This window comes from Mus musculus, chromosome 10 (assembly GCF_000001635.26).
Source record: "Mus musculus strain C57BL/6J chromosome 10, GRCm38.p6 C57BL/6J".
NCBI classification, from domain to species: domain Eukaryota; kingdom Metazoa; phylum Chordata; class Mammalia; order Rodentia; family Muridae; genus Mus; species Mus musculus.
In genome coordinates this window covers 91940437-91956873 of record NC_000076.6, presented here as the reverse complement: position 1 = coordinate 91956873, position 16437 = coordinate 91940437, and the positions used below count along the sequence as shown (strand labels likewise).

The following is a 16437-nucleotide window of genomic DNA, read 5'->3' as shown; positions in this document are numbered from 1 at the left end:
AATGTGCTATGTCACAGGAAGTATGTGGGTCCTGGAGGAAAAGCCCATGGTGGAAAATATAGGGAGACAAAATCAAGTGTAGTTAAAACTCACTTGTCACCCTTGTTGCCTAAAAAGCTCTCCTGTCGAGAATATGTGGATAACAATCTAAAGTCTGCAATCACAAATAGTCCAAACATTTGCCTCGGTGGTAATGACAAAAAGAAATTCAACTCATCAGAATTTTCAAATGTGCAAGACTTAAAACTGCACAGGATTTATAAATGGGAAAGAGCCTTGATAGCAATTTCCTCAAATTTATGAGATGTTACTGGTAATTAGTGTTAAAGGTAAAAAAAAAAATTCCTAAATCATTGCTATTAAAGAACGTGTCAATCAATAATGCTAAGAGAATGCTTATTTTATATTTTTCTAGAAATAATTACCCTTCAAAATTCTTGTTATGTGAAGAAGCAATCAGAGATTATGTAGCCAAAAGTATTACAGAGATGTGTGAAGAACTTCATTAATACATTGTTATTTTCTGAGATGTTTGTGATATTTGGAAGCATTTAAGATTTCTGTCTTTTGTTGTAATTTCTATGCCTATTCTAAATAGTCATTCTCATGACCAAGAAACTATTTAAAATTTTAAATTTGTTTTCATAAAGAGAAATGCCTAAATTCACAAACTTTTAGACTCAGAAACTTAAATTCACCTAGATAGGATTTAGCCTTCTTCCTAAACTAAGGATTTAGTCTTCCAAAGTTTAGAGTCTAGAAATGACATTTTCAAGCTTTGTCTTCCAGAACAGTTGTCTATGGGATAGCTGAGTTAATAAGATACCATTTCACAAATCCATTTTCTTCCTTTGGAGCAGGAGGTTAGTGTTAACCACCTTAAAAGTGTGATGGTGTTAGCAATATGCAAAATAGTTGCCTTGTATATAGTGTTACCTTCCCCTTTCTCCTTTTTTAAAACTCTGTTTTACACACACACACATACACGCATACACAATACACAAATACACATATATCAGAGAATATTCTTGTATTTTTCAAAAAGCTATTTATTTTTTCATAGTAGTTTTGATGATGTTGATGATGATGATGATGACTATTCTTGGTTGTCAACTCAACTACATCTGGAATTAATCAAAATCCAAAACTGGAGTGCCAAAGGACAAGAGTATGCCCTTTAGACATACCTAAGGCTAATTGAGAAATTACTGGAAGGCATGGAGTGAGTTCAACAGAAATGCTCAGTAAGTCTGACACCAAAAGCAGGCATGAGCTGACCCTGAACTACTCAGCCTGAACTTGGACTTGAAGCTTATAGGTTGTTAAAGTAAACAAACAAACAAACGAGCAAACAAACAAATAAAAGAGGACATGAACTTGTGGGTAGTAATATCTGGAAGGCATAAAGGGAGGAGTTGGGTTGCATATGATCCAAATTTGTTGTTTAAAATGATCAAAGAGTTAAGAAAAGGTGGTTTTGGATGAAACATACTGGGAGCAAAGTCAGAGTCGAGAGTTCATGGAACATGAAAGACTTCCTAGATTAAATTTAGCTGCCAGTGCCCTCAAAATGATAGAACAATTACTGCAAACCAACGTCTCTTACTTTGAAGGATTGGCCCTCACTGTTGTCTAGACATAACAAGGCTGAGTTTCTTTCTTTCTTTCTCTCTTTCTCTCTTTCTTTCTTTCTTTCTTTCTTTCTTTCTTTCTTTCTTTCTTTCTTTCTTTCTTTCTTTCTTTCTTTCTTTCTTTCTTTCTTTCTTCTTTCTTTCTTTCTTTCTTTTTTTTCATAAGGAGAGATTAGCATAGACTGCAGAGGATCAGGCCTTTAGCTGGTTTGAAAAATAGTCACATAAGGCATCTATCTCATCAAGTACTAGTTCCAATTTTGTATAGGCACAGTAATGACGTTATAAACACTTTAACAAAGCAGGCTGTATATTTAGGAGATGAGAGATTAGATGCCTTGGATGATAGTACTCATGGTGGCACTGCTCAACTCAATCCCTCTTCTCTATTAACTAATAGCAGAATTTCCTCTTTATCATGCAAATAGTTAGTTAAAGAATTCACTGATATGGGGTGACCTAAAAAAACAGTTCATTATATTGGTAGTGATGGGCTGTTTTAGAGGTTTTTCAGTTTTTCTTTCTCATTGCAGGAAAGTAGCAGGCATCTTGGATATTAGAATTTCTATTATTAGAAAGAATAATAGCTCCATCATTTAATTTTACTTACACATTTTATTATATTTGTCCAACTGAGTGCTATTATGTTCCAGAATAATGGGGGATATTCATAACCTTCTCCAATCTCAAAATAAACCAGAGACTTGAAGTTTTCCCTCAGGTACTTCCAGTCTCAAATTCAAGCATTATTCCTCCTCGCACTCTCCTCCATTTTGTGTCTTCCGACCATCCAATTTTAAATATTGCTTCATATCCCTAAGGGCTTTATACACTGAATCACAGGCGACATTTAGACAGACTGCACTTGGAGTTAATGAGTTGAATGTGCCTACTCGTTGCACACAGTCTGGGCAAATGCAAAATAAAGTACGTTTATTTAAATATACAAAATGGCTACCTATAAAGTCATAAGTTATCAACTGGTAAAATTGGATTTTTTCTGTTTCCTTGGCCAAGGTAAAAATATAGACTGCTAACCTCTTGGTAAGATTCTCTTACACTAAAAGAAGTTATAATACTTTTGATTGCCTATCATCGTTAATATTTGCTGATATGGAGGAGCTCTACTGTGTTAGTGCCATAGATGCCTTGACCTACTTTATTTGATTTTCACTTCTTGCATTTTAAAATGCAGGATGAAGGACTGTAGATTTTTATCATTTTTCCTTAGCATTCTTTACAAGAAAAAGAATACCTTTTTTTTTTTTTGAAGGAGAAACAGTGAAAGACTCTTGAGGCCAATTTGATAAAAATCATTCTTTTAAGTAAGTTCTAAAATAAGACACACTGAGACTTTTGCAAGGAGAGACAAGGAATTGTCTTCAAATAGTGTAAGAAGATAAAAAACAGTCATATTCCTAATGAATGCTTAGCTTAGGATGTATTTGTAAGGCAACACCTTTTTTACCTGTCTTTCATAAATCTATCAGATACCAAAGGGGCATAAGATATTGGGAGCTTTCTTTTGGAGTTAATTGGGGAGAGAGCTGTGTTTGTCTGGGGGAAAATGCACACTCTCGTATGTCATATTTAGGGGCTTTTGATAAAATACTCAGCAGACACAGTTGTCTGAGCAAATCACCCAACACAAACCACAGAATAGAAAAATGGCATTACCTTTATTATACACAACTGGAGACAAGATGGGACAAAAGACAGTTTTTAGCTACAAGTATTCTCACCAAGTGGCTTCAGGAGAAAGTCCCAGCAGATACTGTGATTATGAGGGGAAAGAAGGAAAGACATGGAGTTAATGGAAGGAGTAAAGTATCTAGGGCACGTATTGAGCATGTGCAATGGCCAGCACATTTACAAGAATCTGAGGAGTGTTTGATTATTAACATATGACTTTTGAAGTTACTGGGGTCTGAAAGCCAGAGAAACAGGTTCTCCAAGAACCTGTTTGGTGAGTGTACCTACTGCCCTTGACAATGGGATTATTTTCCCATAGTTCCTGGAAAAAAAAAGATTGTAAGAAATAATGTCATCTAACTCATAGTTCCCAGTGCCTCAAAGTGTCAGAGTGTTGGGCAATAATCTGTAAATCTAAGGTTATGAAATCCAGGCCTGTTGTAGGATGTAGTTTATTGAAGACTTCCTGACAGAACACAGTCAAAAGCTGTAACAACACCAGTAAACCCCTGCCAATTAGCTCAGAGGGAGGACCTTAGCTAGCAGTTAGGACCAAAGTGATTCTTCTCCAATCTAGGATGGTCTTATTTTATCTCATGCTGACATGCAGGTGCCAGCAAGCAAAATTGTCCCAGGTCCCATGGGGGAAGCTCCACCCATCACTCCAGTTGTTCTGTCTGTTGGTAGTATGTTGGAAAAACTACATAAAGAAAATATTCTGGAGTAATTCTTGGGCAATCGTGGGGGTTATGACTCAAGATGGCTGAGGTCAGGTCAGGTTGAGTCCCTGCAGCCAATTCCATCAGATGATAACCCTGTCCTTGTTAACCTCATTTAACTGTAATTACTTCCCCAAAGCCCTATCACCAAACACGATCTCACTGAAAGGTTAACGCTTCAGCAGATGATTTGGGAGAGGACACAGTTCAGGCCACAGCCAAATTCTTTAGTTTTATTGAACTGACTTTTAAGTTGCAGCCCTTTTATCAAGAGGGAAAGAAATGAAATACCCTGTGTGCGCCCAGATTCTAAGAATTTAAAACAGGATTTTCTCTCTAGATCCTCTTATCTTCTGCCAGAACATCCCCCAAATATTTTTAACCAGGCCTCTTTGTCAGCCAATGGATATTAAACTCTGCTCATTTCTGTGTTTGAAAAGTCATCTACAATTGATATCCAAATGCAACCTAGTCACTGTAACAGGCAAGGGAATTGATATTTCGATGGTCTTGCTAGCATCCTAGATTTGATTCAGGCTCAGATTGATGCCAGTCCTGTATGAACAATGTATGGACCAGCTACTTTACTGCCTGCCATCTCTCTCAGTAAGCAGAAACCTCTTTGAGTTGAAGTCTTTCTGATGCAATATTTTGTTACCTTGAGTATTAATTTTTCTGGATCATCTCCAATCCAAAGCATTCATAGGAAACTGGAAACAAAGTCACTGGAACCTGAGTTCTCTTGAGACTCTTGCACTTATGCAGAATGATGATCAGGATCTGCACAAGTCTGGAGAGTAGCCACAATGAGCCAGTTTTTTTAAATGTCCAAACTAAAAGTTGGTTTTTAATTTTTTCATTTCATACAAGGTTTGTGGACATAGAGTAAACCAGAGACCATTCCTCTGCCTTGTGCCTCTGGTAATGGTGTTAGCACGTGACTTGTCATTTGATGTATAAGTGTCATGGAGTAAAGTTTTTAATATGTCAGGAACCATGCCAGGCATCTTGATATTATCTCATTAATTCCATCACCAGCCATGTGAACTACATGATATTACTCCTACTTTATAGCAAAATTGTGGGACTTTCCTAATTTTACAAGTTAAAGATAAGTCTTTTCTCTGGCTGCAAAATCCCAAAGGCTTTCTGCAACACCTGAAATAATAAAACAGGACTTTGCCAGAGTATCCTGGGAACCACAGATAAGACATGGCCCGTACCATCCTGGAATATTACCTTTTCTCTCAGGAGTTACATTTTGCTGGGGCTATCAAAACAAATACGATGACTAGTGGCAGAAACAAGAGAAAGTTGTAATGTCCCAGGATTGTGTATTTGTTGTTGTTGTTGTTATTTTATTTGTCTTCTCCTCCTCTTCTTCTCCTACCCTCCCCCTTCTTATTTTTCAGCCATTCATAACAGAGAAGGATTTGGGCACACCTCAATGACCTAGCTAACCTTAGTTGTCTCTTCAAGGACAGGCCTTATCTGAGATCTTAGAGGACAAGGGGACTTTTCCACATGGGACAAAGGAGGCACAATTCATCCCCAAACAGTGGGTAATCTGAGACACGCAGCAAGGAGTGGCTATAAGGTGTAATACATTGTAGCCTGGACTCCGGATTTTGTTGCTTTACTGGAATATTTATTTTTTCACTAAGTAGAGAAGCTTTACTTGGCAAGTCTTCTGTCTCTCTGGTCTTCAGTCGCCTGTTTTTGAACGGAGATAATAATCTCTTCTAAGTCACGCAAGGAGATTCAATGAGTTAATAGATGCTAAGCACATATCTGGAATGCAGTAAATACAGCACATGTCTCATTCTTTTTAGATCTAATAAAATGCAGAAATTCTTTCCCTTTCATTGCCTATGTTTAAGATGTACAAGAAGAAGTTTTGCTACATGTAGTGAAAGGATTGCTCTAGTACTATGAAGACACAAAGTCTTTTGTGGAAAGCTAAAGGCTGCTCTCTTAGCAAGGGTTCAATATACAGCAACAGTACAAACCACAGTCCTCTGCCATGTCAGCCCACTAGACCTCTGCATCTCAAGGCAATTGCATCTTTCTGCCACTTGATCTACAGCTCTGCCTCCCCTTTCCCTGTCACAGCTCTATATTTCTATGCACTCTTTTAAGGATTCTACATATAAAAAAGATGATGATTTCTATATCTGGATTGTGTCACTTAACATGTCCTCCAGGTTTGCCCATAATGCCACAAATGGCAGAACCTCTTCCTCTTTGGAGATTGAATACTCTTTCATTATATGTTGATATTCTATGTTCTATTTGGGATATACCCATACCCCAATGTCTTTACCTATCCATTTATCAACAGATACTTTGGTTATTTACTTATCTTAGCTATTAGAAGAAATGCCAGAGTTGGCACAGGAGTACATTTGTTTGGACAAGGTGCTGATTTCATTCCATTTCCCTGGCACCCATGTAGGGAATATTCCGAATAGAATAAGGACACAAAAGTAAATCCAAACCTATTTTTGTTGTTGTCATTATTGTTGTTTTGCCAAAGAACACCAAGAAAATGTAGGGAATGCATAGTCTCAATGATAACCAATGTTGAGAAAACTAGATATCAACATGACAATGGATGGAACTAGACGTTTTTATGATACACACAAAACTCAACTCAAACTAAATATGGATGTGAGGCATGAGACCATAAAAAAACACAGGATACTTTTCATGGCAATATTTTTTGATATAATACAAAAAATTAGGCAAAAATGAACAAGTAGGACTCCATCAAACAAACAAGCAAGCAAGCAAGCAAACAAAGCTTCTACACAGCAAAGGAAATCATCCACAAAATGTAAAAGCAGCTTGAGAAACTGGCAGAAACTATTTGTTAACCAAACTTCCTTTAACCCTTAAGTTAAAACTATTTTGTTAGTCTACAATGAAATGCTTTCATCTGGCAAGTGCTATAAAGAAAAGATATACTCACTCACAGCTTTGTAGATTCAAGGACAGCGTACCTGAATCGTCTTAGCTCCCTCTTGGCTGCACTTTTTCTTGGCAAGAGGCAAAGGAAGCTGTGTATGACATAGTAAGAGATACCATGACTAAGCTGGAAGCACAGATCCTAGGGCCCAATTCCGGCTTTTATGGAAACACTCATGCAGGAACAGCAAGTCACCTGAGGAACATCTCCATTTCTTCTGAAGGAAGCCCCGCTGACCCGAAGACCTCCTATTAAGCTTTACCACTTCCTAGCACTATCATTGCAGAGCCCAGGTCTTTTCAGTGAAGTTGAACAATATCCAAACTATAGCCTATAGCAGAGACATCTCTCACAGAAAGTGCCTTAATCAGAAATATGCTTTCTCCTCTACAGAAGGCATAAAGTGGAGACAAACTTCTGTGAGCCATTTTTTTTTTCTACCATGTGTTTGCTCTACATGCTAGACATTCTTCTTAGATGCCCTCCAGCGGTCTCTGTCTGCTGGTATTTATGATCTATAAAATCTCCTTTGTGTGTGTGTGCGTGTGCGCGTGTGTTTACATGCCTGTGTAAACAGCACCTATTGACTCACTTATAATGAATAAAATACAGTACAAGTAGTAGGAAGGCATCTCTAAAAAATACTCTGTAAACCCCCTGACTTCCATTTTGCACGGTTTCTAACTTTAGCTGTGGTTCTCTCTATCTGTCTTTTTTGCCTGCTTGCTCTGATGAAAGAAGCAAGCCACCACACTGAGAGGCCACTTTGTGAACAGGCCCATGCTCCATGCTTAGGAAAGAAAGCTTCAAAGAACTATTCAGGTGCCTCTAAGGACATGAGTCCTGCCAGCAGCCCCATGATTGAGCTTGAAAGCAAATCTCCCTCCTCTCAGGTCTTTCACTGTCAGTGACTATTGCTCCACTTGACACCTCTCAAGAGATCCTCAGAAGTTCCAATCATGTGGCACACAGATACCTGAACTAAAGAAACCATAATTTTTTAATAATTATAAAATAAAATAAATAATTATACAATGTTATATGTAATATATAATATACCATAAAATAACATATTATATATTATATGTTATACAATATAATATATGTAATGTTTATATTATATATTAGTTATGGTTATAAAACAATATGTTTAATAATACTGATTTTGAAATATAGATATTAATATATCAGGTTTTAGGGTACCTTGTTAGGCAGCAGTACATAACCAATGAACTTTTCTGAAAATGGGAAATGGTAGAGAAGTAGATGGACCATTGTGATTCAAGTGGAAAATGAGATTCATGAGAATACAGTCACAGGACACCAAGTGTGGAGGACAAGAAGGAACCTGTCATCAGAAGATCTCAACTATTTTGCAAGAATTATCTCCGCAAGCAGTTTCTCCCCATCAGTGTGTCTGGTAGAAACCCTTAATAGCTGGGGCAAATACTCTTCCTTTGTGCTAGTCTCTGCAAAGCACTTAGACGGTCTGGACTGCTCCAGCACATCTACTCCTAATGTTCTCATCATCAATGAGGCATCCAGCCTTTATTATCTGACAAGACCAAAGGATTAAAGCTAGTTTAATTTCACCTCAGTATCCTGGGCAAGGTCCCTGCCTTCAGGATGATGTCATGATAGCTTCTTAAGGGTTTCTGCAAACTATTTCCCATTAGAAGATGCTCAGCACCCGCTCACAGAGTTCTACCAAAAGAGATTCTGAAAATGAGTCCCCACCTGATTTAATACTTCTGGGAAGCTTTTGTTAAATCAAGTAGTCTGTGAACCCTTTCTTGGATTTATAATTAAATGCTGTGTGCCAGTCATCAGCTAACAAAGGGATCATAGAATCAATCGGAGAATCTCATTCTTGACTGAAACATGGTATTTAGATTTATAAGTAATGGTTTTGATGCAATATATGTGCTTTCAGCTGAGTTCTTTCGCTCAAGTAACTTTTCCTGCAGACCCCAGGATGCCTCTGTACCCATCTATTTTGTCTATCTTCCTTTTTGCCCCAAGTCTGTTTTTATGGTGACTAAGGGTCACTGTGACATGATTTCACAGATCATTATTTCCTATCCATTCCCCCATTCATTTGTTTATTCATTCATCAAATACTTATTTCGTATCTCCTGCATGCCAAGTCCCATGGCAGGTCTTGAAGATGAAAAGGATAGCAAACTACTTGAATTAAAATAGACTAAGCTTTGTTGTTGTAAGAAACAAGGTCAAGTGCAGTTCAAAGGCACATCTAACAGAAACTCTGCCTTGTTCACACAGACTGGGGTGGGGACTGGGGGGGGGGGCTTTCTGATTCTTCCTTGCTGGCCTGAGTTTGTATATTCGCATAGATGGGCAAGATTAGAGAGCAAAAGAAAACCTTAAAACAGCAACTAAATTCATACACAGAAGGAAACACAAGTGCTTCTCTTTACATGCTTGTATTAGCCTTCAAACAGGAGAAAGGCCTAAGCATTTCTATTAGCACAAGAATTAGGAATTGATTCTCTCTACACATATGGTCTACATGTTCCTTCTGGTCTATGCACATACTTAGATATTGCCTTCTGTCCCTGACCTCTTCTTGCTGAGTCAGCCTGCACAATCTTAGCACAATTTTTGTAAGACTGTTAATGGCAACGATGACATTATGTTAGAAATGAGCTATCTCTCACACTCAACACACTTTGGATTGTCATTCTCTGCCCAAAGTAGGAGGGTCTGGTTGGTTTTTGAGAAGGAAAATTGAGCAAAGAAGAATGGCGATAAGCTCAAGCTGGTCTTAGAAATTCACCTGCAAGCTCTCCATTTGTTTATTAGACAATTTGATAAATGTGTATCTGTCCTGTGGCAAAAGCTATGCTACAGAAGTATGGAACCACCTGGGAGCACTGGCAGGGATGAGGGACTGTCCCTGGAGAAAATCATATATATGGAAAGTGCTAACTACACCTGCATGAGTAAAATGGAAAACTTCTGGTGAGGGAAAGTTTCAGAAGAACAAAAATCTGGAGGAGGGAGGGAAGGGGAAGGAAGAGGGAGGAGGGTAGAAGGAGGGAGGGAAGGAAGAGGGAGGAGGGTAGAAGGAGGGAAGGAAGGAAGGAGGGAAGAGGATAAGAAAACAAAGAAACAGTGAAGCTTCTGGAGTGGTTACCACTATGCTGCTGGAAACTAGAACACAGGGAAGACTGAAGAGGTGGGATTAAGATGAGGCAGAGCCAGGTCTCACAGGATCTTGTGAGGCGTGAGAGCACGAGTTTGGAATTTTCCTGAAAGCAGCGGGAAGTCACTGAAAGGTTTCATGTAGGAAAGAGTGATATGATAGACACTTCAGATCTGAAGCAGCAACTGCCTTTTACAAAAAGCCTGCCCATTATTCTGCTGGCAAAGAAGCTGACCCAATGGCAGCTCACAGCAGTTCTGGCCTGGCTGGGTTCCTTAGCAGAACAATTTATGGGCAAGTGGATTGGGGATTTATGTGTTTGGTATGATTAGGAACAGAGGCGAGCCCATATCACAACAACCTATTTTCTTCTGTTCTTTGCAACAAACACTGTGAGCCTGCTTTTTATTCCTTCATATTTTCATTTATCCATTCATCGAGCATGTACCAAGCACCTGCTATGTAAATGGAACTGAGCTGGGCGGTAAAGCAAAGGAGATAAGGATGGATGCTTGCTTTCAAAAGCCAAAGGTCTCATAGGGAAGATAAGATGAGCTTAATAGCATCATGCTCGGGAGGGAATAGTGCTATAGAAACTTAGATGAAGAAGCTAGCCTTTTGGACCGGGGGCTACCAGAAAAGCCTTTGTAAGGAAAAGGCCATGATGGCCATGCCTTTAAAGATGGATATGATTTTCTCAGTCCTAAGCAATATTTTTATTAGATGTCTTTCATCTATCTGTGAGTGAAACTTAGCTCACATTTGTTTAAACATAGGGGAATTTTATTGGATGGAATTTATTGGCTTACACACTGTGAAATTCAGAGGTCCAGTTTATTCTAAGACTAAATGTATTTAAGGACTTTTTTTTTACTAGGATGCCTTAGGATGCTGTCTTTTCCACTGTGAGAAGGGATTCTATCTGCTGGGCAAGAGGCAGATTCACCAAACCCAGGGCATTAGTGTCCCAGGATTGCTGTAACATATCAACACAAACAAGAGTAGCTTAAACTACTATCTACATAAGAGCTCGTGATTCAGGAGACCAGAAAACTAGGAGTGAGTGGAATTGTTTTTTTCTGTTCATTCTGAGAATCAACTGCAAGAGCAACTATATCCTTAACTACCGCTGGAAATCTTTGGCACTCCTTAGATTTTAACTGTATTTACCCTTTAGCATCTCAGTTTCTCTCCTCTGTGTCTAAACCTAAAGTGATTTTTTTTTTACTATAATATGGATACTAGCTATGGGACAAATGATTTGTTTTAAATCTAAGATGATCATTAATAAAATCCCAACTCATCCATATCTACCAGAATTTCTGTTCCAACATTCTACATCATGATCAGGTCCCAGGTGCACATAAATTTTGAAAGGATCCTCCTCACCAAGGCTGCCCACTACCCACTGTTTTTATACAATATTTCATTCCAGTTAGCCCAGTGTCAGTCATGTGGCAGATCTGACTGTGGAAGATCCGTGTGAGGCCAGGCTTATATCCATCATCCATGAAATTAGAGAAATGAAAATAGCATAGATTCTCAGTCTCCCAAGGGCTGGGATTTCTAGGTATATACCACCAGAAGGAACAATAAGAACTTTAGAAATTCATTCGATTCAACTCACAGGCTGTAGGTCTTTTCCTGTCTTTTCTACTTCTTTGGCATTTGTTAGGCCATTATTTCATTAAATCATAGTCACAGTAGCAAGTAATTTCATTTTGTTTCATTTAGCTTTTTGGCCAGTTGATTTGGCAACTAAAAGGGTTGGCAGCTCTGTGTTGATTTTCTGTAGTTTTGGAGAAGAGTGAGATTTTACTGATTCATGACATCCAATGTTATGGAATACCTACAGTCGAACATTCTGTTTTTATTTTTTAGTTTTTTAGACAATGTTAGGTATTGAACGGAGGACTCCATACATGCCAGGCAAACACTATACCATGGAGCTACACCCTATGCCCAGTAATGACAGCCAACTGTTCCATTTCATTAGATGACCGTAGAGCTGAGTCTCCTCAGTGGAAAGTCACAAGGGACTTCACTAAATACCGGCATTCTTAAGGGAAAGTGATATTGGTTTTTAATTGATTGTTACCAGGTTCAACATCTTTTTTTTTCTTTGTTTTTAATTAAGTATTTTCTTCAATTACATTTCCAATGCTATCCCAAAAGTCCCCCCTCCCCACTCCCCTACCCAACCATTCCCATTTTTTGGCCCTGGCATTCCCCCTGTACTGGGGCATATAACGTTTGCCTGACCAATGGGCCTCTCTTTCCAGTGATGGCCGACTAGGTCATCTTTTGATACATATGCAGCTAGAGTCAAGAGCTCTGGGGTATTGGTTAGTTCATAATGTTGTTCCTCCGATAGGGTTGCAGATCTCTTTAGCTCCTTGGATACTTTCTCTAGCTCCTCCATTGGGGGCCCGGTGATCCATCCAATAGTTGACTGTGAGCATCCACTTCTGTGTTTGCTAGGCCCCGGCCTAGTCTCACAAGGGACAGCTATATCACCATCCTTGCAACAAAGGCTTGCTAGTGTATGCAATGGTGTCATCGCTTGGAGGCTAATTATGGGATGGATCCCTGGATATGGCAGTCTCTAGATGGACCATCCTTTTGTCTCAGCTCCAAACTTTGCCTCTGTAACTCCTTCCATGGGTGATTGTTTCCAATTCTAAGAATGAGCAAAGTGTCCACACTTTGGTCTTCTTTCTTCTTCAGTTTCATATGTTTTACATATTGTACCTTATATCTCGCTATACTAAGTTTCTGGGTTAATATCCACTTATCAGTGAGTACATTTCATTTGAGTTCTTTTGTGATTGGGTTACCTCACTCAGGATGATGTCCTCCAGGTCCAACCATTTGCCTAGGAATTTCGTGAATTCATTCTTTTTAATAGCTGAGTAGTACTCCATTGTGTAAATGTACCACATTTTTTGTATCCATTCCTCTGTTGAGGGACATCTGGGTTCTTTCCAGCTTCTGGCTATTATAAATAAGGCTGCTATGAATATAGTGGAGCATGTGTCCTTCTTACCAGTTGGGACATCTTTTGGATATATGCCCAGGAGAGGTATTGCGGGATCGTCCGGTAGTACTATGTCCAATTTTCTGAGGAACCGCCAGACTGATTTCCAGAGTGGTTATACCAGCTTGCAATCCCACCAACAATGGAGGAGTGTTCCTCTTTCTCCACATCCTCGCCAGCATCTGCTGTCACCTGAATTTTTGATCTTAGCCATTCTGACTGGTGTGAGATGGAATCTCAGGGTTGTTTTGATTTGCATTTCTCTGATGATTAAGGATGTTGAACATTTTTTCAGGTGTTTCTCAGCCTTTTGGTATTCCTCGGGTGAGAATTCTTTGTTCAGCTCTGAGCCCCATCTTTTAAGGGGGCTGTTTGATTTTCTGGAGTCCACCCTCTTGAGTTTAAGAAAACCTTGTCCTACTGAGAACGAGATGGGGTTGTGAGTTAAGGGACATGTTACTGTGAAGTGAGTGGAGCTTGAGTTCTTCCTTAACACCTGTGGCTTGGGGACCTTTCCACCATTATCCTACATGTTCAATAACACAAGACCCACTTGTTAGTCAAATCAGTTGATCTCTTGAAAGCCTCTAATTCATCTGAAAAGCTTTAATGTTCTTTCAAACAGGAAAATCAGCTGGGCATTCTTCAGAGTAATTGACCTGTGGATTTGAGTTTGATTTGTTTATCCACAACAGTTATTACACTAAGTTAGCAATAAGCATGCTTCAGCCAAACTCAGTTGGTGACATCTAAGCTGTACATCACATACGCCACTCCATGGGCACATAACCATCTAAGCCACTCCTGTGAGAGCTATTTGGAAGTAGTTAAGAGAAGCCTTCTGGTTCCTCAACAGTGTTCAAGTAGAAGTCTATTTTTAGCTGGTATATTGAAACCACTTTTTCCACACATACCGCCTTTCCTTGGTTTCCTCAATTCCCACGCAATAAAATGGATTGAAAACATTGAAAATCTGGCAATCCAGAGAGACAAGAGTCGAGTGATCACTGTCCTTGCTCTTCACACTTCTAGTGAAACTAGGAGATATTAATAAACATCCATGCCTATTTCTCATTTCCAAACTGGATTAAACTTTGGTCATCTAAGACATTTATTCACAGAGCCATCTTTTAAGATCATAATTTTAGTGGTAGCTACTCTGAAAATTATTCTTTCCTTAAGATCTAGGGGCAGAGAAGTAACCAAAATAAATGTAAGGGAAAGTTTTTGAAAACTCATTTGATCTCAGTGTTAGATTGTTGAATCTTGGAGGTCTTTGGGGGGGTCTGTTTGGTTTCAAAAGATTTGAACAAAATTTAGGCTTCTATTTCCAAAGTAAAATCCAGCTCTATGACAAGAGCCTGCTCCAGACTCAATATGTTAAGGATGAGAGATAAATATAACATGGATGCTTCCTTCCAGGAGGCAAGGTGTCCAGTAAAGTAAAGAAGACCCACATTTAGTAAATGTGGTCACAAAGAATGACTGTGTACCCTGGAACTTTAAGGAGCCTAGAAAAAGGGAAGATAGAAGAACATACATTAAAAAGGTTAATTCTTTCACCAGTAACAAAATTTGTATTTACTCATATAAATGGGTATTAATTACCCATTTTTGGATAGGTACAGGGGTTAATATGTTGGAGTTAAAGAAAAACAAACAAGACTTTTATCCTTCCTAAACTTTTTCTTTTTTCTTTTTTAGACAAAGGTTTTCTTTATCATAGTTTTGTCAAGTACAAAATAGAAAAACAAGCTAGATATGATGGTCAACAATTGGCTGCTAAATAACTTAGGATACATTCATAATATGAACACCACGAAGCAAGAAGGAAAGATGACAAACACGTACATTAACCCAGGGAGAAATATGGATGAGGAAAATGAAAGCAGTCATGCTTTCAATAAACCTTTAAGAAATACATGAGATGCTATAAATGTTTTTCAGCTTTCTAACATTTCATTGGAAGGCTCATTCTATGAAAATGAAAACAATCATGTCCATGGATATTACATACTTACTATGTGCAGTATTCTATGCTAAAAGACTTTGGCTATGCTACATTGTTTTTTAAGTCTGCAAAACAGAATACAAGGTTATTCTGGAGTTACAGATGAGGAAGCCATAAAGAATAGTTAAGAGTTTTGAATAAGGTTATATAGTTGGTAAATAGAGGGGCTAATGGCAACATTTACCAGCTGAAACTAGACCTTTGTAAGCAACTAATGCTCTCTATAGGAATGATTAGTGTATCTGTAAGAACCTGAGCCCAGTGGGCATCAAAACACATGAATTACACTGGCTAGCTCCTTGGGACCAGCCTAGGCACAAAAACGATTTCAAACTAGATTCTATCATCCAGAAATGTCATAGATGAAAATGAGCATTGGGTATACTATGAGGTAAACCACACTCAGATAGATGAATTCCAAAATTTATATATACATACAAGTATTTAAAAAGAATTTGATGATAGAGGTACTGAAGGTGTGTAGGAGTGCCGATAAATGTTGGAATGTTGATAAATAAATAAAGTGGAAACTAATTGGTATTAGAGGTATGGTAATGAAATTAACACAGAAATGACATACAATTGACTGTGTATTTCTCCACTTTTTATTTGGTTGAAAATGAAACCAACAGAACATAAATCATCTAGATAAACAAGGAAATATGTTGTCTAATGAGTGGACAGTGCTCATGGACATGTTAGTATTGGGTATGCTTGGATCCAGCAGGTGATTAATCTATCTCTTTATGCTTGGGATAGCTTTTCTTTTTTCCATTTCATTCTCAACGAGTCTTTGAGTAATAGCCCTCCGGGCTTCACAAACATAGGAGAAAGAAAGCTTTTAGTCTTCAGTAGTTCATTAATTAATTCATCAAGTGTTGAATTAATTCCCTTTGTAGCAGTATATGGAATATAACACTGAAAAGAATACATAAGTTTGGTTCCTTATGGAGGTTACATCTAGTCAGAGAAGGAAAGTTAAAAATAACAGTAAAAACAAACACAATATAAAGTAGTGATAACCTCTAAGAAAACAGAGCAAGCTGAAGGAAGGGAAGTAAGTGCCGAAGATAAAGTTACTGCTACCACAGAAGTTGCTTGAGCAAAATGATTGGGCCAAGTAAACACAAACAGCAAGTGTTGCCAGAAGATCAGAAAGCAAACAAAAATCCAGGCTCAGGCTCATAAAAGAGCACTCGTGAACTGGAAACTT

At 38.4% G+C, this 16437-nt stretch overlaps 1 long non-coding RNA gene across 1 annotated transcript in view; it reads right to left on the bottom strand.

Moving 5' to 3' along the window:
• Positions 1–3293: 3293 nt before the first annotated feature.
• Gm31592 (predicted gene, 31592) overlaps positions 3294–16437 on the bottom strand; it is a 64752-nt gene continuing 51608 nt past the window's right edge. The window contains exons 8-9 of the long non-coding RNA NR_152729.1: positions 7045–7101; positions 3294–5755 (exon numbers count right to left, since the gene is read on the bottom strand). This is a non-coding gene — a long non-coding RNA (predicted gene, 31592). The remainder of the gene's footprint in view (positions 5756–7044; positions 7102–16437) is intronic.